The sequence below is a fragment of the Empidonax traillii genome, unplaced genomic scaffold (assembly GCF_003031625.1).
Source record: "Empidonax traillii isolate 1590-97213 ecotype Southwest subspecies unplaced genomic scaffold, ASM303162v1 scaffold1597:size85909, whole genome shotgun sequence".
In the NCBI taxonomy this organism is placed as follows: domain Eukaryota; kingdom Metazoa; phylum Chordata; class Aves; order Passeriformes; family Tyrannidae; genus Empidonax; species Empidonax traillii.
The window spans coordinates 48,327-75,691 of record NW_020956790.1 but is presented as its reverse complement, the minus strand read 5'-3'; the positions used below and the strand labels follow the sequence as shown (position 1 = coordinate 75,691).

The window sequence follows — 27,365 nt, the reverse complement described above, 5'->3', positions numbered from 1 at the left end:
GTGTAAGGCAACAAGGGTTGTCCAAGCTGGGAGTTTGGGTGAGTAGATGGGCAGAATGAGAAAGACAGCAGACCTTGCAAATGTGTATGGTCAACAGAAGAGCGTGAGGAACTAACATGGAGAGGGAAAGGAAAGGTAAAGAAGGAGAGAGGGGAAATACCCTCCTGCTCTGCTGAGAAATAACTTGGTTTGAGATGCTTGCATTGAGACAAGCGTCTGATCTCAATATTTGACCTCAACCAGTTAAGAGACTGCACAAAACTGGAGTGAGTTGTCTGCTTTGCTGATACAGATGTGTCATGGTTCAGCTTAAGCAAGGAATTTTTTCTTTCCGTTCCCCCACGGTCCTAGAAGCCATCAAGAGCTATCAGATAAGTACTTAGGTGAACAAAAAGACCTCGCTCTCTCACTAATGGCTGAGAGATTAGTCTCCCAGGAAATGGGGCAGATGAAAAGCTAATGTTTACCTTTTTTCTCTCGTCTCCTGGGCAACGCGGGAGGAGGAGTTTTGGTGAGCTGGGCTATGGCTGGAACACAGGTTGGGGGTGAAGGTTGGTGTTCCTGTGGCTCCACGACCTATTTTAGTAGTTGCAGATCCTGCTCGGATTTCTTTTTCATCAGAGAGGAGCTGTTGTGGTTTTCTTTTGCCTGGAGGTTTTTGTTTGGGTTTTTTTTTTCCCCTTTTTCCCTTTCACTGTTCCTGTTTGTTTTCTTTCCCTGGCACTGGTCCAGGCACAACAGCAGCAGAGAGAGAGGACTGGGCGTAGACTGACTAGCTGGAGTAAGTGATCCAACAGCGCCACCTGGTGACTGCTATAGGACATTACAAGTTCTGCATCTCCAGTGACCCAGCAGCGTCCCCTGCTGACTGTGGTTGGAATTGCACCAAAGGGCGCAAAATTGAACTGTTTACTTTTCCTTTTGCCGGTTTATCTGTTTGTTTTGGAAGGGGATTATTTGTGGGTATAGGAGTATTGTTTGGTTGTTTTACTTGGTTTTTTTTTCGTGTGTCTGTTAATACACATATACCTTTTAATAAAGGGTTGTTATTTTTCCTTTTCCATAATTTGTTTTTCCTTCAATTGGAATCTCTTAATTTTGGATTTATAATTGTTTAGAGGAAGGAGTTTGGGTCTTTTCTCCTAACTCATCCTCAGAAAAAGACCCTTGTCTCATTTAAACTGAGACAAGATGGGACACATTGCTCATCTCAGAGCTGCTGATATGATGTTGCTCTGAGCTGTCATCATCTGCCACAACAACAGCATTTAAATGAAAGGAAGAAACATCAGGACAAGAAAAGAAGGATTTCTGACTGGTGGGCAGCCTGATAGTGAGCCCAGAGAAACCAGTCCTCCATGGCTCCAGATATGAGCAACTGGAGCTACTTGTGCCACCAGGAGGAGCACGTCAATGAGTCTCACACAGCAGGGTGGACCCCCTCCTCCTGACCAGCAGGCTGGACACGTTTCCAGGTCAAAAGCCTCTTCAGGGTGGGTGAGGACTGCATTGCCTCTGCAGCAAGGATATTGGGCTTCCCGGATATCTTCTCTGGAGAATTTCAAAATCCATCTGGACACAATCCTGAGTAACATGCTCTAGGGGACCCTGCTTGAGCTGGGAGGTTGGACTAGATGACCTCCAGTGATCCCTTCCAACCTTACCCATTCCGTGATTCTGTGATTCCCTCTTCATCTGGAGAAGACAAGTGTTTGCATCAAAGACCACTGAAGCTGATGAACCTGCTAAATGGTTTTGGGTAGGCCATAAAAAACCTCCAAGATCTGGCTGACTCAATGTGCTGGTTTTGGCTGTGGCAGAGTTAACTTTCTTTGCAGTGGCTGGTATGGGGTTATGTTTTGGATTTGTGCTGAACACAGGGTTGATAATATAGAGATGTTTTTGTAATTGCTGAGCAGGGCTTGCATAGAGTCAAGGTCTTTTCTGCTTTCCGTACTGCCATGCTGGCAAAGAAGTTGGGGGTGCATAAGAGGCTGGGACAAGACACAGCTGAGACAGGTGACCCAAACTGACCAAATGGATGTTCCATACCATATGTCATCATGCTCAGTGTATAAAGTAGGGGGAAGAGGGAGGAAGGGGGGACTTTTGGAGTGATGATGTTTGTCTTCCCAAGTAACTGTTATGTGTGATGGGGCTCTGCTCTCCTGGAGATGGCTGAACACCTGCCTGCTCATGGGAAACAGTGAATTAATTCTTTTTCTTTGCTTATTGTGTGCAGCTTTTGCTTTCCCTATTAAACCTTCTTTATCTCAACCCATGAGTTTTCTGACTTTTACACTTCCAATTCTCTTCCTGATCCTGCTAGTGGGGGAGTGAGCGAGTGACTGCATGGGGTTTGGGTCCCATCTGGGGTGGAACCATGACACTCCTCTTCCTACAAAATCAAAGGATCCCAATGGAGAAGGAGAATCCATCTGTAGGATGACGACCAAAACTTGAGTTCATTAAGTTGGGAGAAGGTCTCTGCCTTGCTGATCCCAGAACAACTTTGACTTCCTGCAGCCACTGCTGGGACAGGTGGTGGAGAACATGCCTTGAAGAGGATACAATTAGCAGCTCTGGAACTTTCCAGGCACACTTTCCCACCTCCTTGTCTTTTCTGTGGAAATGTCTTCAGAGTTTAACTAATGAAAATGTCAGCCCTGCCCTTGTTCCAGGGAGTGAAAACAAAAGTTGGAGTGGACTCAGGACTCATTTTTAGTCATGGATTAGTCTCTGCTGTAGCAGACATTATTGTCTGGGCAAAAATAAGATTAAATCCACGAATTCAATCTTCTTGAAGCATTTTATGGGCAATGCTTGTTTGTTCCAGTGCAAATGTGATCTAGGACCAAACTGTGGCTTGGGAAAGAGAAGGAAGATGTGCTAGAAATCGCTAATAGACACTGCTCATGTGAGATCTTGCATTGCATTGAATACATGCAAGTGTCTGCAAGCCATATTTTGGTGTTGGTCATGGTGAGTTACCTGGAGTGAGGTTGCTCAGATGGTGTCAGCAAGGTGACACTGGATTTACCTTGTGTATGCAAAACCAACATGTGGGCTTGGAAAACAATCTCCACCAAGGCCCTCTGTGGCTAGATATAATGAGCAGAAGTGAGTAAACTTGAAAATAGAAAACTTAGAAATGTAATGTTCTGGTTTGTGCTGTTATTTCTTTGCCAGTGGTTTCTGTAGTCCACCAGTACCATGCTTGGCAAGGACTGGCTCTTAGTTGTGCAAGCTGGTTCAGTTATGCCAGTTGTATGATTTGATGACTGCTAATAAGCATAGATTTCCTGAAGTATTCCCCAAAATTTTTCCTTTGCTGCCAAAATCCTTATCAGCACTTGGATTAGTTGTAGGGAATGAAAAGTTACAATACATATTGTGTTATGTTAAGACAAATTTGGTTTTTATTTAATCATATGGTCCCGGTCACATTTTGATAGTGTTTTTCCTATGGAGGGAAATGTATCATTGCACCAGTAGGTACCAGAAAAAATAATAAAAAATGTTTGATTTAATTGACTAAAAATAAGGAAAATTAACTCTGTACCAATACAAAATGGGTTAGGCTTTTACTTTAGGTTATGTTGGCACTATATGTCTTCCTGCCCACATATCAGAGATAAAGTTTGCACTTTCTGGATGTCATGGTCTGATTCAGCCACTGCCTCTCCAGGCAGTCTTTGCCCGCATTCTCCACCAAAAATGTCGTGGGTATGCCCTGGGCTAATTTCTCTTACCCCCCACACAATTGTTATAAGTTGAGAGAAGGTTTATGCAGACAAAAGAGATCTGATTTGGGAGAATAATATTAGGATTTATTACTAGCAAGATAAAAACTAAAGAACTCCATCTACAACAATTCTAATTAGGAAAAAATGCTATGTAGTTACAGAAATACCCCTCCCCCCTTTGTATCAGTTCAGGAGGAGAAGCAGTCTCTTTTCCATTTCTGGAGCTCCAGGTCTTTTAAATAACTTTGCAGCACTCGAAAGTTCTTCTTCTATTATCTCTAGGACGACAACTTTGATTCGTCGAAGTTGGAACTGTTTCTCTTTCTCTCTCTCTCTCTTCTGTGTTGGCCTTAGGGTTGGGCCTACCCCCTTCCTGGGCTAAGACTGGAGGCTGGGGGTTACCCAGGTCCTGTGGGATTCTTCCATGGACTGCAAGGAGACGCCTACCATGGATCTTCACCACAGGGTCACAGGGAATAATGGATTTTGAGTCCATCCCTGTTTCCTGTGGGGTCTCTTCCCACAGGAGAACAGTCCTTGATAGACCTCTCCGACGTGGATTCATCCCTTGGGCAACAGTTCTTCCATTCTCTGCTGTCCCTCAGGGTCACAAATTCAGCTGCACCAGCATGGATTCCTCACTCGGATCCCACATCCTACCAGAGCCGACTCGCTCCAGAGTAGGTCTCTCTTTCCCCATGGGTCACAGGTCTCCAGCAGGACTCTGTTTCATTTTAGACCTCTCACGAAGTCTCAGTCTCCTCATGCATCCACTTACTTCAGTGTCAGCTCCTCTATGAGCTGCATGGGGGTCTCCTCACCCCAATAAACTTCCACAGGTGGCAGGGGTTTTTAGTTTTCAGTCTTTTCCCTGCTGAAGGGAGAGAGAGAGGGGGAGGGGGAGAGAGAAGGAGTTCTCCCCCTTCACAGCTTTTCTTTTCTCTCCAGCTGCCAGCTTTGACCTTGAAGGCCTGTTATCTTTGCCTGGAATTTCTTCTGCAGTATGTCTTGTCCAGGCATTCTTCCTCTAAAGTTTTTTTTTCTCTGTTACAAGAGAGAAGGGGGGCTTCAGTGCCACACCTGCCCCTGGTCCAGGGCCGGGGAGGAGGGGGCCCTGGCTCACTTGGGGCCAGCTGCCTCTCCTTACATGGCTACTAATTTCATCTGCGCAACAACCTTCTCTTCCATTTTCCTAAATATATAATTGGCAGAGGAGTTACTAAAACTTTTGATTGGCTTTTTCTCTGGAAAGCCACCTGGAGTAAACCATTTTCAGCCCCAGAGGGGGATGGGGGCAAACCCATGACACTGGACTGCAGGGAAATATATGACCAAGTTTCTCACAAGGACTGTCTTGCTATGGGAGGAAAAATTCAAGACAGGAGCTCTGACCAGATGATCTGCCTACCCTATGCTCTCTAGTTCATCATGACTGTCGTCAAAGGTCCTGCAGACATTTCGCTAAATCAAAGTCCTCCCAAGATACAGCAAAAGGCTGGAAATCCTTGGCTAAGATTATGTTAAACATTAGGAGATAAGAGACACAGAAGATGAGAGACAGGTTTTTTCTGCTTTACTTACATGCTACAAAATGCATCCCAGTAAATGTGGGGGAGTATCATTAAGCTTCTCTGTCTTGTGCCACCTTAAGACATTTTTGTGTGAAATACAACTAAATTGCTGCCTGGTGGCACAGGTTGGTGTGTTGGGGTGTGCAGAGGGATTAGAAGTTTAACCTGCTCTTGTACCTTGTCTTCAGGCCCCATGAAGACCTGGAGGTGTAAAATGTCTCACCTGTGACCTGCTGTAGCAGTTTTCCGTTGGGAGGACTTATGGCCATTAAAGGTTGATCAATTTACCATAAATTACTTTGCAAGTACCCAGCAAACACAGCAGTTAGGAGGCATTTCCCCATGATTGCAGTGTTGCTCAGTGTCTTGGGATTAAGGCAATGTTGCCAGGGAAATGGGACCTTAAATGGAATAGAGAGTCCTCTTTTCCTGGACTTAATGTAAATTTAAAAAAAAGATAAAATTGAAATTCACAAGGAATGAAGTAGAAAAAAAGTTAGAATGTATACTGAAAACCAAAAGGTAAAACCAAAAATAAACTACAAACATACAATAACAGAAAGAGAAAATATCACCCAGAAAAGTCTCTTTATCCACTACTGTATTATTGAATTGGCAACTGGTGCTTCCTTTGGTGCAGTTACAGACGTGGCCAGAAGATGGCGCCGGCAAGCTTTGTCAGTGGTGGCAGTAATGGTGGCCGAGTCCCCAGAGGTGGGGGGGGGATGATCACCTCACACAAAAGGGGATGCAAGTGGAATGTGGCAGGCAGGGGGCTGGCTCCAGTGGCACAAAGGGGACAGCTAGCAGGGACAAAGAGGCAGCAGCTCCTTGTCAAGAGCCAGGCAGGGAAAAAAGAGACAGTACACATGATGCCGGGGTCCTTATATCCCTCCAACTCCTATGGGGCTTCCTGCAATTTCATTTTCCTGCCCCCCTGATCTTGTGGTGGCAAGCACCCTAAAGTGTGGCCCCTCACCCCTTTCTGGCCAGTCTCAGCACTGGTCACGTGACAGATCACGGTACCATTATCAGCATGCGTCCTCAAATGGTATGGTAAAATTACAAGGGATGACTTTAAACCTAAAACACTCAGTTTCAGCAATGGGCCAGGGCAGTGCAGAATCTCCATTTCATTGCTCAGTCTTTACCCGTTTGGGAGATACAGGGAATTTGGGCCAGCCCAACAGTGACAAATATAACCTGCAGGAGAACAGGGTATATGGATAGCTCTTGGATCTGTGTTTACAGCTCTGTCATTGAGAAATGGCAGGTCTGATCCCTCTACCTCTGGTTTTAATAGCATAGTTGAATCATGCTGTTATCTGACAGCACGAGAAATTGTCACCTTAACAAGTTCTACTGCTGGTGGCACATGTGTTTGTTACCTGCTACCTATCATTTTAGAGATGCTATTTGTAATTATGCACAGTTTTGCTTGTTTTGTGCATCTTCTGTTTGCATATGGGGATGAACAGGAAGCACTTGGGGCTCCCTGAGCTGCTGTGATGGACTGGCCCTGCCTGCCAGCAGAAGGGAGATGTGAGCATTAGGGATATGGGTGAAGAAGGCATGATGTGCATGTCTGAGTCTCAGGATGACACTCAGTTTCTTGGTGCTGTTGTTCCTGAATATTTTGTGCCATTCCCAAAAATTAAAAAAAGAAAGAAGAGTTTTTTAGTGTGCTGGTTTAAAAGTAAATCAGTGGGAGAAATGAACCCAGCTTAAGAGAGATTACAAGTCAGAGTTGCAATTTACTAGAAAGATTACAATAAATACAATGATACAGAAAAAATTGGTTTTAACCTGCAAAGACAGATGTATAACCCAACATCCTGGGACAAGAACAAAAAGGTGTTCATTAGCCCCTGTGCTAAGCACCACGTGGTCCCCCTGGGGGCGAAGGAAAATAAACCTGTTGGTCTGGATGATGTTCACAGTTTGTATTGGGTCTGACTAAGATGGTGTTCATTTCCCCATAGTAGCCCTTACAGTGCTGTGCTTTGCATTGGTATCTAGAAAGGTGTTGATAATACACCAGTGTTTTGGCTACTGCTGAGCACAGCATCAGCACTGTAACATTCCTTCCTCAATCGAGAGCAAGATTCCAGGAGGGGAAACAACCAGACCAGCTGACCCAAACTAACTAAAGGGATATTCCATACCATATTATGTCAGTTCAGATATAAAAGCTAAGGCAAGGAGCAGGAAGGCAGGCATTCATTGTCTCCAATGCCTGCCTGCTAAGGAACTGTTACGTGTGCTGAAGCCCTGCTTCTTGGAAGTGGCTGTCTATTGCTGCTCACAGGAAGTAGAGAATAAATCTTTTTATCTTTCATTTCACTTTTGCATGTGCAAGATTTGCTTTGCTTTTGCTTTAATAAACTGCCTTATCCCAACCCACAAGTTGTTTTCCATCTTACTCTCTCCCCTGTCCAGCTGGGAAGGGGAGTGATAGAGAGGCTGGGTGGGCAACTGGTATCCAGCCAAGGTCAGCCCACCACACAGTTCTGTCAAAGTAGTGATCTCAGTCTTGTCAAGAGTGGCAGTCGCAGTCCTGTTGAAGTTCTGGTCCTCCTCTGGATCTGATGAGTGGTACCACAAGTCCCAAAACCCAAAGATTATATATGATCAGGTTCAGGTGGAAATGCCCGGTACATCCCCCAGGGCAAGGAGTTTCACAATGGGTGATTTAACTCAGTGAGTCATGGGATATTTTTGGAATCTTTGATGGTCCAGGTCTTGCAGCTGCCTATTATGCCAGTCCATTGTGGCCCATTAGCAGAGATGACCCCTCTGGTTGGGTGTGAAAGTGCTACTGCTTCCCTGGAGGGGAGTTATCACAGCTGAGTCATTAGTGTGAAGACAAAGAAACACTCACCTGCTTTGCAGGGTTCTTTAGCACCCAGCTTGCAGCCTGAGGTGTCAGGTGTGCCCTGGGCAGCTGCTGCACATGATCCATTATTAACAGTCCATCAGAAATGACACAGGGTGTAGAATACATGGTTTTGGTTATACCCACGTAGTGATAAACTGGTCCCAGTCCCTTTAACTAGGACATTTAGGAAGATGAGATGTTCAAACACTGCATAAAAGGGTAGGTATCCTATCCTGGGGCTGATCTTCAGCAAAGATGCATCTCTAATAGCCTCACTTAAGTCTCTTCCTTCACCTCTGAGTTGACTCTTTCCCTAGTTTAAGAGCCAAAAGTTTTGTGTGATGCCTGTAGGAATGTAGGGATTAACTTGCCAGATTGGGTCAAGGGCCCATCCAAGTGAGGATGTTGAGCAAGGTGCAAGCCAGTGCCAGATATTTTGCAGAAAGCATCTGCTGCAGTTATCTTTCACACCTCATTTCTTCCTCATTCCCCAGTTTCAAGGCTTGTCTCATAGCAGTCCATTTTGTGTTTCCTATAGCTGCTCTTTCCCGGCATGCAACTCACACAGACAGGCTACTGAAGGGTCTCAGCAAAGATGCATGGCCTTCCTCCTGGGTCTCAGAGGTGGAAGATGTCTCATTTATGTTCTGCAGTCAGCGAGACAGTTTCTTAGAGTAGAGATTATTTCCTCAACTATGAAACATTTCTAGAGAGGGAAAGAAATACCTTGAGTTGCACGGAAAGTCAGCAAGCTTTGTGGTGAGCTCATAACCCATGAAAACATATTTTAGAAAGCAGATTTTTTTTTTCCCTTTTATGAAATACTGAGGCTTTTTCATGGAATAATAGAACAGTTTGGGTTGGAAAGGACCTTTAAAGGTCATCTAATCCAACCCCCCTGCAATGAGCAGGGACATCTTCAACTAGATCAGGTTACTCAAAGCCCTGTTCAACCTGACCTTGAATGTTTCCAGATATAGAGCATCCACTACATCTCTGTGCCAGTGTTTCACACCCCTCAGCATAAAAATTTTCTTCCTTATATCTAGTCTGAATGTCCCTTCTTTTAGTTTAGTCCCAGGGTAACAGGAAAGGATGCTTCCCTGGGGTGAAAACCCTCAGAGCTGGTATGTTCCAGTTTTGTTTGTATTTGGCCAAATATTGTTGGTTTTGAAGGAAACAAAGTGTACAAGTTTCCTTTTGGTTCTTTGAGGGAAACTAAGAGCATAAGTTTCCTTTTGGTTGTCTTTGGTATTGGTTCCCTTAAGGTTCACACTATGAACAAGGGATTTGAAGCCCATTAGTATATTATGAACTCCTGGAATGTTACAACTGTCATAGTGCTTTGTTTGTTATATGTTGATTCGCTAGTTTTGTGTTGTTTTGTCTTGTGTTGAAAACAAAGTCAGACATGGAGGTTTTGTTTGTTCTGAACCAGTTATAGAAACATCGCATTAAGAGTCTTTTTATGTTTGAGTTATTATATGGAGGGTAGTTTTGAACAACTGACAAACCATGCTATGAACTGGGGTTTGGGGCGCTGTTATTGTGTTAATCATTTTGTGTGTGTGTTTATTGTCATTTTGTGTTGTCTTGTTTGTTTTTGGAAAAGTTATTGTATACCTGATATACTTTGCTTACCTTGAAATATCCAGTTGCACAGAGTTAAAGATATTATCATGCTAAGAATTGCTCTATGGGAGGTAGTGCTGAACAGTTAACTGTAAGCACATCACATTAAATAAGACCTAAAATAAGAACTTTTATTTTTTATAACTGTTGGTTATATGTACAAGCCTTGTGTAACAGATGTAAGGTTCGCCCCCCCCTCCAACAAACAAGGTTGGGTCAGAACCAGTGTGCATATTGTAGAGCACCCTGAATTAACAGGTGGGATACAGGCATGGGAGGGGCTGTTGTTGCTCACAGTGTAAGGGGGGGCCAGCAGGCCTGCCCCTAGGGGACTCACTGGTAAAAATTAGGTTAGGGGGGAAAAAAAAGAAGAATTAGATTTTTTTTAATTGATACTGGGGCTATATTTTCTGTTTTGAATCAAGAATTAATAGCTAAAAGTGAAAAATATGTTCAAGTTGTGGATGCAACTGGCCAATCAGAAAAAGCTTTCTTTTTGAAACCCCTAAAACAAATGGGAGTGCATCAGTTTTTGTATTTACCAAATTCACCCAAACTCCTATTGGGCAGAGACTTACTAGAAACTCTGGGAGCTGTAATAGAATTTAAACAAGGTAAAATTGGACTTAAGGTAAAGAAAGAACAAATAATAGCAGTTCAGAGTTTAGCAATGAGCTATGTGCAGCCAAGCCAGGATAATTTAAATGTCAATCAGATTTTAGATTAAGTATACCCAGAAGTTTGGGCTACTAAAACACTATGAAAGCCAAAATGGGCAACTCCTATTCAAACAGAACTGCAACCAGGAGCCAAGCCAGTGGCTAAGAAACAATATCTACTGAGGCTAAAAGACAGGACAAGGGATTGAACCAATAATTGAAAACATTTTGAAAGTAGGGCTGAAAAAAAAATTTATTTGGTTTACAGCACTAGATCTAAAGGATACCTTCTTCTGCTAAGGAAAACTTAGCTCACTTAGATAGTGTTACCTCAAGGATTCAAAAATAGTCCCACAATTTTTGGGAACCAATTATCTAAAGAATTGGAACAATGGCAGTCACCACCGGGAGAGGGTGTACTTTTACAATATGTGGATGATCTATTGATTGCTACTGAAAAGCAAGAAGAATGCATCCAGTGGACTGTCAGTCTCTTGAACTTTCTGAGTCTAAATAGCTACCGAGTCTCTCAATAGAAAGTGCAGCTGGTGCAGAAACAAGTGGTGTTCCTGGGATATGAAGCATCAGGGGGACAACGCTCTATGGGAACAGCAAGAAAGGAAGCCATCTGCCAGACCCCCAAACCACAGACAGTGAGAGACCTTCGGGCCTTCCTGGGAATGACAGGTTGGTGTTGTTTATGGATATATCAGTATGGACTAATTGCAAAGCCTTTGTATGACCTGCTGAAAATGACTAAGGGCAACATAATCTGGACCCCCAAAGCAAGTGGAGCCTTCAAATGGCTGCAGCAAGAGCTCATGAGGGCTCCAGCATTGGGGTTGCCTGACATAACGAAGCCCTTTTGGTTGTTCTCGCATGTGCAAAAGGAATGGCTCTGGGGGTCCTGGCCCAACAACCAGGGCCATATCAAAGGATGGCCCATCTGCCTGAGGGCAGTAGCAACAGTGATCATAAATATAGAAGAAGCCAGGAAATTCACAATGGGACAGAAAATTACTGTATTAGTGTCCCACACAGGTTCTGCAGTGCTGGAACAGAAGGGGAACCACTGGTTGTCACTCTCTTGACTCTTGAAATATCAGGCTATCCTGGCTGAATCAGATGATATAAACATTCAAGTGACTAACATTGCCAATCCAGCTTCGTTCCTAGAAGGTAAAACCACAGCTGAACCCATTGTACACGACTGCCTGGAGACCAAGGATGCAGTGTATTCCAGTTGCTCAGACCTCAAAGAAGAGCTATTCCAGGATGCAGAGGACTGGTTTACTGATGGCAGCAGGTGTGAAGATGGCTAGGTGTGCTGTAACCACCACTACTGAGGTAATCGAATCCAATCCTTTGCCCACAGGAACCTCAGCCCAAAAAGCAGAACTGACGGCTCTCATTCGAGCTTTAGAAGTGGCAGAAGGAAAACAAGTTAACATCTGGACTGAGTCCAAATATGCTTTTGGCATAGTTCATGCCCATGGAGCAATTTGGAAAGAAAGAGGACTTTTAACTGCTCAAGGAAAAGTTGTGAAATATGCTGAAGAAATTCTACGATTCCTACAAGCTGTACAATTCCCCTCTCAGGTGGCAATTATGCACTGCTGAGGGCACCTGAAAGGGAACACTGTCCCAGAAATAGGAATCAGGAAAGCTGATGCAGAAGTTAAGTTAGCTGCTGCAAGAGGTGAGGAACTACCAGTAGCAGCCTTAGTGCCAGAAAAGCTAGATACAGACAAACAAGCAGAGGATCAAGAATCAGATTATAACTGGATACATAAAAATGGAGGGAAGCTGTTAGACAATGGGTGGGGTCAACTAAAAACAGATCAGCTAGTATTACCAGAAAAATTAGTATGGCAATTTGCAAAAGCAGAACATGATAAAACTCATTGGGGCTTGGACTCAATCAATATTTAAGAACCAGAGTGGCAGGGCCAAATTTATTTACCTCAATATAGCAAGTCTGAAAAATAATCCAAATACTGGAACTAAAATGTTGGAAGTTCCCCACAAGAAATATATTCATGGTGGAGAAAAATATCTGAAGAAAATGAGAATTGAGGAAAGACAGTTTTGGAATGCATCTACACTACTGAACAACAGATGACTTTCTACCTCAGAAACAGCTTTTCATGTTATAAAAGTGTTAAATTTATTCAATTTAGTACCAATGTTGTTAGAGAAATATCTTGCTTTGTATGTAATGTGTAGTTTCGATTACTGTTAGACCCTGCCCCTATCTACGATTGTAAACCCTAAGCTCATTAGCCCTGTTAGTAGTATAGCTTTTCCCTGCTTTCCATCTCCAGTACCCATGTTTAGATATTGCCCTGCATGTTAAACTCCCTAGAAATCTTCCCAAATTCCACACATTCCATGCTTTACTGATAAAAAGCTAGCTCACACAGCAATAAAGGGCATTTTGGTCTTTTGACCATTTTACCAGTTTGCCTCTTTGTCTTCACTGTTATTGGGGTATCTTGAACCCACGGTCTGAAAATCTCAGTGGTGTTAGAGCTATCCCCGCCGATACTAAAATACATCAAGGGGCAATAAAACAAAGGGCATTTCCCAGGTCAAGTTTGGCAAATTGATTTCTCTGAGCTCCCAAGAAAAGGGGGGTTTTGTTATCTTTTACTTTTGACTGACACATTTTCTAGGTGGCCTGAAGCATTCCCGTGTAGAACAAATGAATCAAGAGAACTGGTTAAAGTCTTGTTGAATGAAATAATGCCATGGTTTAGAATACCCAGAAGTATATCCTCGAATAGAGGATCCCAATTCTGTGCAGAAATTGTACAAGCAATAAGTAAAGTGCTAGAGATTAATTGGCAATTGCATATTCCATACAGACCCCAAGTAAGTGGGCAACTAGAAAAAATGAACCATCTCACTAAACAGCAAATAGCTGAAATCTGTCAAGAAACAAATTTGTATTGGTATCAAACTTTACCTATTGCTTTAATTCTAATCAGGGTGTATCAGGGACTGCTGATATTTTTTGGTCTGTGTTTGGCCCATCCACCTGCGAAAGTTTTGTTCTTTGCCTGCCAAGTTCACTGATAAACAGGAACCTCGTCCTTGGAGAGACAGTTTCTTGTATAAACTGTTTTAATTGGTGTTCTGTAATTGGCTGGTTGTCTGTAGAGGACATTTGAAGGAGAAACTGAAGAGGAGAAGATGAGTAAAGTCCCCTGACCCAAATAGATAAGACCCCTTGAGTTAAACAGAGCATGCGTTAGGGGATTCACGCATGCCCTGAAAGGGTACACTTATATAACCAAAGAGGCGGACTGAGAACCTCTGTCTGGGCGGTACTGGCCACACCTGCCTGGACAGATGCAATCAGTTGATGGTATAGAAGCAGTCAGCTGGGTTTTTTCGAGGGATTTTTGCTTCACACAAAGGACCACTTGTCTATAGCAGGGATGCCTGCACATGTGAGATATCACCCCTCCGAAGGATGCAGCTGCTGTAAAGGTTTCTATATCAGGAGTGGGGAAGACAACTTTTTTAGTGACACCTGCGTGAGTAGGGTGTCACATTCTCTTATTCTCTTTCTCTCGGGTTCCCGTTTACTTGCACACTTTTGTAATAAATATTGGGTTTATTGTTGAGCTTGCAGCAGTGTCTTGGTTTTCAATCTTGGCATCCTTTTGAACTCACCCTGTTACACAGGGTCAAGCCATGGTCTAAAGAAAAGCTAAGTTCATTCAAAATTCTGTATGGCAGACCCTAAGGACTGAATAATATTAACAGTGAAGCTTTGGATCAGATAGGTAATCAATATGTGCATGATTATGTTATAACTGTGGGGAAACAATAAGAATTTTGCTGTGGTGTTGAAAAACCAGATTAAGCAACCTGATTGTAAAGCACATCCATTCACTCCTGGTAATTGGATATATTTTAAGGATTTTTCAGGAGACCCTCTGCAAAAAAAGTGGAATGGACCTTTCCAGGTGTTGCTGACCACATTCACAGCAGTCCAGATAGGAGAACAGCCCACCTGGATTCAGTACTCCCGAGTCAAGAGAGCCCCTAAGAAACTATGGACCTCAGAACCTGTAAGACCAACCACTCTCAAGTTCACCCGACTCTGACTACTGGCATCTTACTGAGTATGGTGACTATAACCTGGGCTGGATCATTAGAGTGGCCATGGTCTCAATCCTATATTGGGCATTCCAGTTCTATGGGAAAAGATCTTTCAAGAGATTACAAATGGAATTAATTTTTGTGTTTATAATTTTACTAAAATAATAGGCTGTGATTTTAAATGTACAATTCCGATAACTACTGGGCAATTAGTTGAAAATGATTATTAGTTGTATCATGATATACCTAAATTACAAATAGATATGGATATTGATCTTTTCAAAACGATGCTTAGACACTCTGATATAGAAAAACTGCTCCAAGAAGTGAACAGAACAACCCAATGTGTGGTCTGGCAAGTAGAGCATGAAACGACAAATATAAAAACTATCCTAACTAAAGTAGAACAAGTGGGAGAACATGATTGGTGGGATGTCTTTACAGGATATTCCCGTACAGCGACACAAGTTTTTCACTACTTAATACATCCAATATTGATCATAGTAGCAGTTTTAATCCTGCTATCCCTCTTAAATGCGTGGCTGTGGTACAAATTAGTGCCATAGTCAAGAAGACAGATAATATGGGCAATGATGCATACCTATTGTATTCCTTTGAAACTTGACGAAAGAATTCGTAAGTCTTAAGAAAAGGGGAGACTGAAACGAGAGCAAGGCCTAAAGAATTACCTGAAATATCTTGCTTGGCTGAGAGAAGCCCCTCCATACGTGCTCTGCCTAAATTGCTAAAGAAAAATGTGTTCTGCTCCATTCCTTGGACCTAATCTTAAGAAGAAGGCTAGAAACATTATACAATAGGTCTGTAGGTCATAAATTAAGGTAAAGTAAGCCAAGGTAGACATTTGAATAGGAGAAATAGGTCTAAAGCCAAGGCTTTCTCCAAGCTTCAGTGACTGGGTCAAAGACAATGGAAAGTTAGAGAGGTCAGAGGAAGACTACAGAGATCTCAGCCTCAATGATGAAGAAAGGTGGATGTACCCCCAGAATTGATGGCCAAGAAAAACTTCATCAAAAGCTCTGCCTGAGCTCTGCCTATCTTCCACCTATTATCAATATGTATGATTAGATGTTACAATCATATGAATATGTATGTAAGATGTTGCAATCATAGAAGTTAGACTGTATAAATTACCCTGTTTTGTACCGATACCTTTGAACAAGTGCTTTGTGGTGATAACTCTGCTTGTTCCTGATGTCAACAAATAAATACCATTGCTGCTCAAAAGACCAAAAGCTTCTGGGGAGTTATTTTACCAGATTTCTTGGATTCACCTGAACAGCAGCAAGCATTTGAACAGATTAAGCAGGAGATTGCCCACGCTGTAGCCCTTGGGCCAGTCAGGACAGGATGAACTAGAAATGGAAAGCAGATGTATAGAGTCTCACATGACGAGTTGCAGAAGCCACAGAAGGATAAGGTGAATCAAGTCAAGTCACAGATCTCAGAGAATGAGAGAATTGGCCAAAACTTTACCTCTACTCTGACTCATGGATGGTGGCCAGAGCTCTGTGGGGGTGGTTGGACAGATGGAAGAAGGTCAATTTGAAACATAAAAGGAAACCCATCTGGGTTTCCGAAATGTGGCAAGACATTGCATCCCAGATAGAGAAGCTGATCTTGACAGTCTGCCATGTAGATGCACACATGCCCAAAATCCGTGCAAATGAAGAACATTACAACAACGAACAGGAAGACCAAGCTGCCCAAGTCAAAGTGTCACAGTTAGACCTTAAATGGCAGGGTTTAGAGATGTAACAAGAACTGATAATATTTACAATGAAATGTACCAAAGAAATTATATATAGCTAATCCAAGTGATTTAACCAAGCAAAGGAAAAAACAATGAGGAGGAGAAGTGAGGCAGCCAGCCAAGCAATAAGCAGTTACTGTATAACCAAGTGAATTGTCTTGAAGAAGTTAATAAGGCAGGCAGTCAGAACATTGGGGGCTTCAGACAGAGAAGACCACCAAAGACCCCTGATGAAGCCCCTCTGAGACCTTAGAAGGATATGCATATGCTAATAGATGTTGGGAAATGTCATGAATATGTAATAGGTATGCAGGGAACTGAAAATTAATAATCATGTAATGTTGGCATATAAACTGTAGCAAAGATACCTCTGTGTGTGAAATGATTCCCAGGGCACCTGGTGTGCTGTGATCATGCAGTGTGTGATAATAAAAACATTTTCCCCCTTCCTGGCAGTAGGTTAAGGTACATTTCAGTTGGGAATTTAAAATGTACACACATGATTTTCTTGTCTTCTTTCAGTTCACCTGACATTATTCTTGTTATGTTGCATAGCTTTTAGTATTCTCAAACAGGGCTAACTCACTCATAGCAAATTATTGTCAAGAGAGAGTTTTACACACCAAACATATTTTCAAAAACAAAACAAAAAGGGGGAAGGAGAATATGCATGTGCATGAACAGGTGCTGGATCAAAAATTGATCTCATTAAGGTTTGTTAAACTTTTTTGTTCCTTGTATTGATTCCTCTTCAGGACAGGCGGAGTTGGTGAACATGACTACCAAAAATGGCAGACTGAGAAGCACACAGCCACTAATACTTGGGATCTAAGATGTGTGGTTGAAATGCAAAACTATAATAAAAATCCCAGCTATGTGTGAATGAGAAGTGATTGTGGTGGCCACCTTCTGAATGACTGGAAAAAAGCTGTATGAGTGAAAAAAGCTGCGTAGATATCTATGTGCGTGAACTTAAAATACTTAATGAGTGTTAAGATTTTAAGAGAATATGCTGTATAGATTTAATTATGGTAAGTTGATTGAAAAAAAGCTGCATAAATATCTGTGTGTGAACTTAAAATACTTTATAAGTGTTAAGATTTTAAGAGGATGTATTATATAGATTTAATTATAGTAAGCTGATGCATGCTAGCCTTCAATGATTGGAAGCAAGTATCAAAGAATTATAGGTTAATGCTGGTCAGAATTAGCTAAATGTTCTGTTGGTAAATAGGAACTATCAGAATGGCTTTTGCCTATAGTCAAGACAGGTTTGTTTCTGTTGTCTATTTTTGTAGTTGTGCTACTAATGTTGCCATGTTTGGTGTCGTGTTTGCAAAGGGCCCTGCAAAGGACGGCCCAGGCGATTTTCCTAGCACAAATACAAAAAGGGGGAATTGTCGGGGTAGGCGGTGGGTCCGCCGTGCCCCTTTTGAGGGATGTAGAGGAAGAGGATTTTGATCTAGACACCCTAAGGCCTTTCCCCTGAAAGAAAAGCAGGGGCCATAGAGATCTTGGTAAAAGGTGCCAGTCCTGACCATGGGAGAAAGAATGTAAATAAGAGGTGAACATCCAATCATATGTGAAGGCTAGTGGTAAATATAGATAATAGAGTTAAGAATAGTGTTAGTATGTAAGATTCTAGGACACAGTGTGTGAGTGCTGCTGTGTGAAGACAATGTAATATTCAGGATGAAGAATAAAAGCTGAATTTAGGCCATCATCATCTAAGTGCCCAGTTTTATTATTATGGTCGTCCTCACAAACAACGACACAAGTCCCCAAGGCAACCCCCCACTCACTCAGGTGGTATTTACAAGGTTGTCTTACCAATCCCAGAATGCTTAGAATTCCCCATAGCAGAAGTTGCATCCCCAGAGTGTTGACAGGCTCACAAAATGGCGGGTGTTCCTGCAAAGGCAATGTTGTCCTCCATGTGAAGCTTGAGTTCCACTCCCAGCAACAGTTATCTGCTTTTTATACAATTAACCCATGATGTCCACCTAGACAGGTGTGGCCAGGACTGCCCAGCTAGAGGCCTTCGGTCCTTTCCCCCGTGTGATGGTTTTGGTCTAGGCCTTCCTGGTAACCAACTTGTAACCAAGGAAGTGGCCACGTACCTAGTATTCCATATGATTTTTACGTAAAACAGAGTATATATAAGTTGGAGATTAGAGACCTCTCTCTCTTCTCTTCCGATGAGGTTCAGGAACAGTGGGCCTTTGTGTTGGTCTCTCTTATCTAAGGCTGAGGCCTGCAGCGTCCACTGGCCTACCACGTGGGAGGTTTGGAGAGTGCTGGCCGTGTCTGCCAATCTTGCTTTCCTAAGGGACATGGTGAGATTTGTTTTCCTAGTTATAATTTTTGAATTTGATTGTGTATATCTGTTCGGTGTCCCTTTTTGTCCCTTTTTATCCCTTTTCCCCCTTTCCCTTTCCCTTGGTGGGGATGGGGGGGGAGAGTGTTTGGATTCCCTGTGCTATGTATGTAACATCTTAACTGTATATAACTGTAATATACGTAAATATATATATTTTTATATAAGTAGCTTGATTTCGGGTTCTTTAATTTTTATAGGCTTTTTTTTTTATTTACCCTAAGGGAAGAAGGGAGGGGGAAGGGGGTTGCTACTGTGACTTTGGGCATTTGGCAGGGAGCCAGGTCTGAACCATCACTCCGTTAAGTGGCACCCCTTCTGCGCATGCGTGTTACACCTCAGGGGTCTTTCCTAAATGAGTCTGGGGGCTTACTTCATCCTCCTCCTCTTCACTTTCTCTTTCAAATGTCCTTGGAGGGTTGTTGGCCAATAGCCAGTCCCCAATTAATTTCAGTTTAGACAAGATGTTTCTTTCAAGGACGAAGTTCTCGTTTATCAGTGCTTGTTTTCCCATAACTTGTCAGGAAAAGAACAGACTCTCACAGATGGCTGGGCCAAAACACAGACCAAGAAAGGCATCATCTACACGTGTCCAGGGGTTCCACAATTTATGGTGCCTCCCAAGAAATTGAGTCAGAGGCCCTAAATCCTCTTTCTTCCTCATCTTCCTACTCACATACTTCCTACTTTGACTATGATGGTATCTTGTTCAGGCCTGGGGTGCAAATGTTCTTAAACAGAAGGTGTTTACTGTAGTCCTGCCTTGAAAGGAGCCTAAACAAGCGTAAAGAATTTAGAAAATTTGATATGAAATGGGGGAATAGGGTTTGGTGAGTGTTAATTACAATTCTGAAGTGTGAGACACTGTAGAATTATACTAAAAATCTGTATTTACTACACAGCTACTTTTAAAATCTACAAAAAGCTAAAAATCCTAAAAATTCAAAGGCATCAGTCCCCCCTTTTAGAGACTGACAAAACTCTATCTTGTCCAGTCTCTGCCACCTATATTTAACATTATACCAGAAAGACGACCAACACCAACAGCATCATAAAATGAACTATTATACAGATACTAACTACATATATAACTAATATAAACAGTTGCTTTATCCAGGTCCAGTTTGGTAACTATGAAGTAAGTTTACAGAAGATACCTCTGAAAACTTAATGAGACATCTTCAGGAATTGTCTGATGTAGAATTTAAGCTTGTTGCCAAATTTCAGCCAAATCCATAGTGCAAATCCAGCAATCACTTTTTATGAAGAATATTGGATATATTTTTACTAAAGCCAAATGTAAATTTTGATTTTGAACCTGATTCATAGTTACTGGTAGGATTAGGCAATACCCACAGAAAAACAGTTTAAACATATTTTTCTTTATCTGTAACAGTCCCTCTTGTTCCACAGAGGCCTCCTTCCCTCTGGGTAGCGAATCCAGGGTCCTTTGTCAGCAACCTTGAACTCAATGAGGGTGCTCAGCAGAACTTGAAATAGTTCTTTTTACTTAGTTTGCAGAGGTTCACAGTCCCATTATTTAACATAGTCTCTGGGCTGGAACAGATGAACAGGAGCATCCAGTCCCATGGGTCTAGATGATGCAACGAATCTGCAGTTTCTGCAAAGTAGAGCCTAAACCATTAAACAATTTTGTAAATTAACCTTCCCTTATGTGAATATAGGGGTCATAGGTACTCATGTTGGGCTTTTTGTCTCTCCGCTTTGGTTGCATGCAGATCTTCAGAAAGGCCATAAGCAAGGCCTGAACCCCCATCATAGATGTTTCTTGACAAATCCTGCTTATTTGTGCTTTGAGAATTAATGGTGACTCTCTGTCCCATGTCAATCTCAAAGGAACCCCAAATCTTGGAATTCCTGCATCTTGACTGTGTGAGAGGAATTGAGCTTTTATAACATAACGTGATTGACTCCCAGTCGTAAATCTATAGGCCAGTTAGGAGCTTACCAAAAGCAGGATGTGTCTGGAGTTTGATGCAACACCAAACAGCACCCTGGCATTGCCAGTAACTCACCACAGAGAGCTTGCATTCTCTGAACAGATTTCAGGCCTTATCGGGGACAGGCCACAGTCTGCCCCAGACTGCAGTCAATCGTCTCCACCTCATGGAGTGGTCGTGCAGGTGCCTCTTGCATGTATTAAAGCATCCTCATATATTGGGTTAGGTGCACTTATGTATATGTGCCTATGTAGCATCTTACTTCACAGACCCAAGTTGTAAGAACAAACTAAATCATTTATTGATTACAATTTTTGGTGTATATATAGGGTTTGGGGAAGGCAGGACAGAGAGGGGACTTTTTCTATCACGTTTATAGCCAGGGTCAGGGGGCAGGGACACACAGAGAGGTGTTTTTCATGAAACAGAAAAGCAAGCAGTGTTTCATTACAGTTACAATGATTGGTGGGACAAAGTAAGGCCATAAAGAGATTTACTACAGGAGCTTACAAGTTCTGTTAATTTGTCTTGCTTATCACAGATTAATGCAAGAATTTCAAGGAATGAGTGTAAACAGTTCTTCATTGCTTTTGTTTAAATCCCAAGGCTTCTTGCTAAGATCTTATCTCTGCAGTGTCATGAAGAATTTACATTACAACATGCCTATGTGTGTATATGAACACTAACAAAACAGCTATATTACAATAAAGCTAGGAAACAATCTAAATAAATCATGTAAGCGATCTAAACAAATTATCCCACTAATGATGTTACCAGTTTTTTTCAAAGATTGCAAGCAAAATGCGAGTCAGGTCCCAAGGTCCCATGGGAGGGTCCACAGAACCAGTCCTTCATTTGCAGTTCTGCAGCCACCTTCTTACCCCCCTCTGCCTCCTAATACAGGACTCTTCTGTGAAGTTTAGCACTTCACACACCTAGATGACACTGAATGACAAAGCATTTTAGAGGTAAATTAGGTAGATAAATTTGATCTCACTATCACACAAAATCCTGTGTGGATTTCCAAACCAAACCAAGGAGGAATCTCTTTCACAAGCTGCAGTAATTAGAAAGGAGACACAGATATTCCAAATGGTACTCACAAAATGCTGCCGAACTGCTGGAGTGAAACATGCAAATGTGAACATTGCAAACTTTAAAACAGTGTAGCAAAACAATATGAGCTTTCAATTCTGCTGCTGGATCATCTCCTTATGGGATACCTGCTAAAGGAGAAAACTCGGTCCCACTTGGACCTGTTAGAAAGAGGCAGCAATCTAATAATTACAGTAACAATAAAAGAAGCCTAAAAGCAACAAAGAACAGAGGCTAACAAAATAAAAATAAAAATAAAATAGTCACTGCACCGTCTAGTGTTTTGACAGTATTATTCAAATTGGAGTCTTATCCTTGTGTACACCACCTTTGGAAGCCACAGGCTGATGTGGTCCTTCTTGTTTACTTACTCCTAACCCAGCTCAGGAATTCTTGATACAGTCCAAAACTTGTGTCTTAGTGTATCAGATGGTAAGGCTTCTTGTCTCGATTACTTCACTTGCCATTGTTAAGGCATATTCTGTTGTTCAATACTATTCTGCAGGAAGTGTTTTTCATCCATATGACTCCCAGCCTGGGTTTTCTGGTGGCACATGCTTCAAATCTGTCTGCTGGAACAGACTTTCCGCAAACAGTCAACTTCTGATACATTGTTAGTTTTCATTATGGACAAAAACAGTGGGTAACAACCAAGTGGCCCCTTCTCTTGTTTTGCCACAGCCCCCCGAGCTGAATCAGCACACAGATGGCAAGAATATTCACCACAGGCTGCAAGCCTGGAACTGACTTAGAACACACAGGGGCCAATACAGATAGTCCTTCTCCCCCTCCCCCCTTTTCGTTTTAGCCGGTCTAGCAGGAGAGAGGAGGAGGCGCCTCAGCGCCTGGCCTCCCGCACCCTCCTGCAGTTCCCCACAGGGACTGGGCGAGGGCCAGTCCCGGGCGAGCTTCCTTCAGAAGCCCCCCCTCTCCTCTCTGTTGCAACAGTTGCTTTTACCTGCTTTCGGCTCTTTCTGCACTCTGTTGCTATGGCAACAACAATGATGAACCTGAAGCCCGAGTAGGCAGGGCAATGACGACATGGGAGGGGCGGTCCGGGGCCAGACCACGCCTCTGGCCGCTGGCCGCTCCCCTCTCCGGGACAGAGCCTGATCCCGTGCCAACTTCGCCCACAGTGGCTTTGGAGGTCCAGAGCTAGGGTCTCTAAAGCCGCCTTGCGCTGCCCCCCCCCCACACACACATTGGCATGGCAAATGCAAATACACCTGCAGCAGTTCCTGGCATGGTGAAAACAATGCGTGCCGGGGAGGGGGGGTTGTGTGGTTAGAAAGACCCTGTTGCTTTCGGAATTGCGGAAGCGGAAGTCGCAAAAGCTCCAGAGGCCGTCCCCCCGTGTAACGGCAGAGACCCTCTTTTGGTCCCCAGTCATTGCCGAGATAGCGGGGTGAGGGGGGAAATGGGGGCGGTGGCAGAGGGAGTGGTGTCAGGGGAGCCTCCCCCAGCGTCAAAGCCATCCTTAGCAACCGAAGTAACCGAAGTAGCAACCATTTCATCTCTTGCTGCAGAACCGGCGGCCTTCCCCGGAGCGCCTGCCACCCCCATTTTTGGCGCAGTAGGATCGGCGGCAGCGACGTTCGGAGCGGGAGTGTGGGCAGCGCCGCATGCGGAGGCAGCTTTGTCCCCTTTTGCCGCAGGCGTTTTGCTCGCAGCTGTCGAGCGGTCAGGAGCAGCGGCGGCAGTGCCACTTGTAACTATGCAGCTTTCAGCGGCAGAAAAGTCTGGCATATGATAAGGGGTGATCAAAATATAAAGTGATGACAAACAGATTGTAGCCTTAGTTGCTTACTAGAGCTAATTTTTAGACAGAATTAGGATAGGGCCTTGCTTGCTTATGCTAACTCACAGACAGGATATGGATAATTTTATAATGAGCACTCTAGCAGGAACAGAAGACGTTGGAGTTTCGATAAAGAGCTTTGAGGATTAAGAGGAAGGAACTTGAAGACTGATAAAGAAGGGCTCCTAGAGATGATACTGGTTTTGAGGTAATTGGACAATGCCAATTCAGCAGTTCTTCGCAAAGTTGAAAAGTTCAAGCCTGAGGAAGACTTCTTACTTCATCCAAAGGCCCCCAAAAGAAGACCCCCAAGGGCTGTTTCAGGGCGGAGTTATAGGAGTGGTGTATGTTAATGATTTATCCTCCCACTTTTCAAGAATTTGCTGACATAGCTAATGCATATGTAACACAACTATTATATATGTAACAGAACTAATGCATATATAATATTATATCACTTAAAAAGAGCTGAACAAAGACAATAGGCATATTTGGGCAGAGATATCCCCTATGCACCCAGCACTGTACATAAACATACCTGCTTCAATACTCTTTGTGAGTTTTGGGGTTTGTTTCCACAAGTCACATGGCACCGCTTGGAATCGTGGTGGCAGTGCCTGGAGCTTCCCCTCCCTTGCATAGTTGGAGCGACTAACAGATCTCTATCCTTGTCACTCGAACTTTTGACATAGGTCTGACTAGTGGGGGAACACCTTTCATGATGCTTTCTTTTACCTCCCTGTATGATCGACAACTCTATTTCCATAGAAGCTTTCTCTGGCGACTTATGCTCATTTTTCCATTCTTTGGGATGATACCAATGCCATGATAAAAATGCAGGAGGTCCCATTGGGATGTCTTCTATGGACTCCACACAACACATAAAAATAACTATTAGGCAGGAAAAAACAGCAGACAGAAGTCTACCCTGGTCGCGGGTTCTTTTGGTTCTAAGACCAAGATGCAATACCTATGCCACCAGCGACTTCAAGCAAGGGCAGGATGTACAGAAAAGGTCTTAGAGAGGCAGCGTCCTCTTTCTCTTTCTGCCATACCAAGGCAATCCAAAAAAACCCCCTAGTGAATCCAGGCAGTGGTGCAGCTTGCAGTCACTGCACCCCCCTTACCTTACAGAAGTCACCAGGGGGGCCTTCCACCTCCCCCCTTTAACCAAGGATGGGCCAGTCAAACTGGTGCACCCGGCGAAATGCCAAATGAAGAAAAACTTCATGAAACAGACCCCCACACTGGCCAACCTAGCTGCTTCTGGGACACATTTTCACCTATGGACTAGGGAAAAACAACAGACTTTCACAACATCCAGGGATCTCAAGAAAGTCACACCCCAGTCCTAACCAAGTACTCCCAATTTCCAGAAAAAAACACTTTACAGTTGCTAGCAAAATTAACCAAAAAGAGCTGCTCTTTAGCTTACCTCTGTGAGTGTTTGAATGGATCTGTAAGCTCATGAAATGGTACTGCTTGATATTGGATGCAGTATCAGTATAGAAATATATTTTGGAAATTCAGCAGAGAAATAAATGATTAATTATATACACAAACTACTTTACCCCTTGTACTTTTCTTGTCCACGGTGTCTCATGTGCATACATATGTGTATATATATATATCATCTACAGACAGGCACAGATACAGGGTTTTATCTCTTGCTGGCAGCTTGTTGAGGTCATCATTTTATGACTCATGTTTTATTTGCCTTTTTTTTTTTTTTTTACAGACCCTATCAACTCTATAGAACATTTGGTCTCCTTTAATATATGTGGGCCCTAAAATAAGAACTGCAAGATAGCAGCATCACTAACAAACCACCTGTTCCCCTTGTGCAAATTAATCTGCTCCTGTTCTTTGCCACTGGAGTAGATTTTTCCCTTACAATTAGTTTTTTAATTTTCTTTCCCATCCTTACCTGTCTTTTGCAGGTGCATGCTACACCTATATCAACTGATTTGGGGTTTTATGTTTGAAGGTGTTTATTGTCAAGGTGGCTCAGAAAAGACCATGAGCTAGATCAATAATGCCCTTGCTGTAGCAACCAAACAATTGCAGAACCAACTGTAACTGCATTGCTGGCATCCATGTATGTTTGTGATCTTCCATGATGTTTGATTTCTGTTACGTGGCAGGGATTCAAATTACAGTTAATTGGCTTCAAGACCTTTTCTGCTGGAGATCCCTACTGTGCCAAGACAGCATTTTAGGCTTGTTGGGCACTTAGAATACTGCAGTACAATCTAATTTGTTTAGCACTGGCAATTAAGTTACTATTTATATTGTGGTAATGCTTCAGATTCTGTCTGAAGGGCCAGGATTTCTTCTTCCAGCATAGAACAGATGATGCATGAGTAGATGATCCCTGACCTTGGCAATGTCCATTCTGCCATGTAGAGTGGGATCTGTATGTCTTTATCTTCACTGGAAATATGTGATCTATAACATTATTTGTATGTTTGACTTCTGTGTGCTTGCAGTAAATTTGTGACTGAATAATCAGTGACACTTTCTGTGTTTTAGTTGGTAATTTTTCTACCTTGTGGTAGTTCTTGTTACTCTCTAAATGCCTGACTGTATTTTGTACAGTTGATTTCATTACCCTTTTTTCTATGACTCTGTTCTTCAATATTGTTTTGTTATTTCATTCTTTATTATCATACTACTGTACTGACTATGCCTCTCAGATTTTTAGCTTCAGCAAATATCTTTAGGACATTGAATTAAGTACACACATGCATGCACACATATTTATATGTATGTATATGTCTGGGAATATGTGCATGGGAATAAATTATAAAAATAGAAAAAAGAATTCACTGGCAGGGTTGCAAGTAGCAGGTTAATCCCAGGTTGATTCCTGAGGAACTGTCCCATTGTCTGTCTTCCATATGGGGGATCATCTCATATGTTGTATTTAGCTAGACCAATAATCAGTTTCATTTGTGTGCCTTCCTAGCTTTTTCAGCCCAATTTATTTTCATCCATACCTTACTGAATACTTTCAGCAAATCTGATAGATTATCTTTGTTTAAAGAATCATTTTTCTTAATAAAGATGTACATGACCCCACTGACTTCCAGCAAATAACCAAACAATGTGTTTTCAATTGTGAATAAAAAACCAACCTAACGAAAAAACACCAACCTAAGTTAAAGCTAGTTGGACAAAATTGTTGGGGCCTTAGCAGTTTTACACGAATATACTGAGTTCTGAAAAGGTCAGGAGTTGACTGTTAGACAAACAAGAACAAGTTTTACAGTTACAAGAATGCAGAGGTCAGCAGAAAGCGGGATGTGAAAAACAGCGATAACAGACTTTGTCCAGGAATGTGGGCTTTGAGACCACCAATCGATGGACTGCCTGAGGCACGTGAACAATGTGTACTGACCAATCATAAGAGCATGCTGTGCTCGTGATCGCATGTCCAGGACTCAAAAGATTATATATTGTGTAGCCTTCTGATAATAAAGCGGATTTGAATCTGCATCTTATAGATGTGTCGTTCTTTCCTGCTCACATGAAAGCCCGCGGCACAAAATAAATAGGATAGGACAAGAAAATGTGAAGAAAAGATTGTATGAAATGAAGATGTTCAGTTCCCCTTCCTCTACCCTTTCTTACCATGCTGGTGTCATGGTGTAGTTTTGTTCTTAGAAACTAAGCAGGAATTTTCCCTCCTCCGGCCCACGGTGTGAAAGGGATGTTGAATAGGCAGGTTGGCTGTGGCTTGGGCCATTGACCAACATAAAAGA

General features: G+C 42.7%; 1 long non-coding RNA gene across 1 annotated transcript; it reads left to right on the top strand.

Moving 5' to 3' along the window:
• The first annotated feature begins 8,070 nt into the window (after positions 1–8,070).
• On the top strand, positions 8,071–12,044 carry LOC114070539. Its single transcript, XR_003573939.1, has 3 exons — positions 8,071–8,080; positions 10,898–10,900; positions 11,919–12,044. It is a non-coding gene; the product is annotated as an uncharacterized LOC114070539 (long non-coding RNA).
• Positions 12,045–27,365: the final 15,321 nt, after the last annotated feature.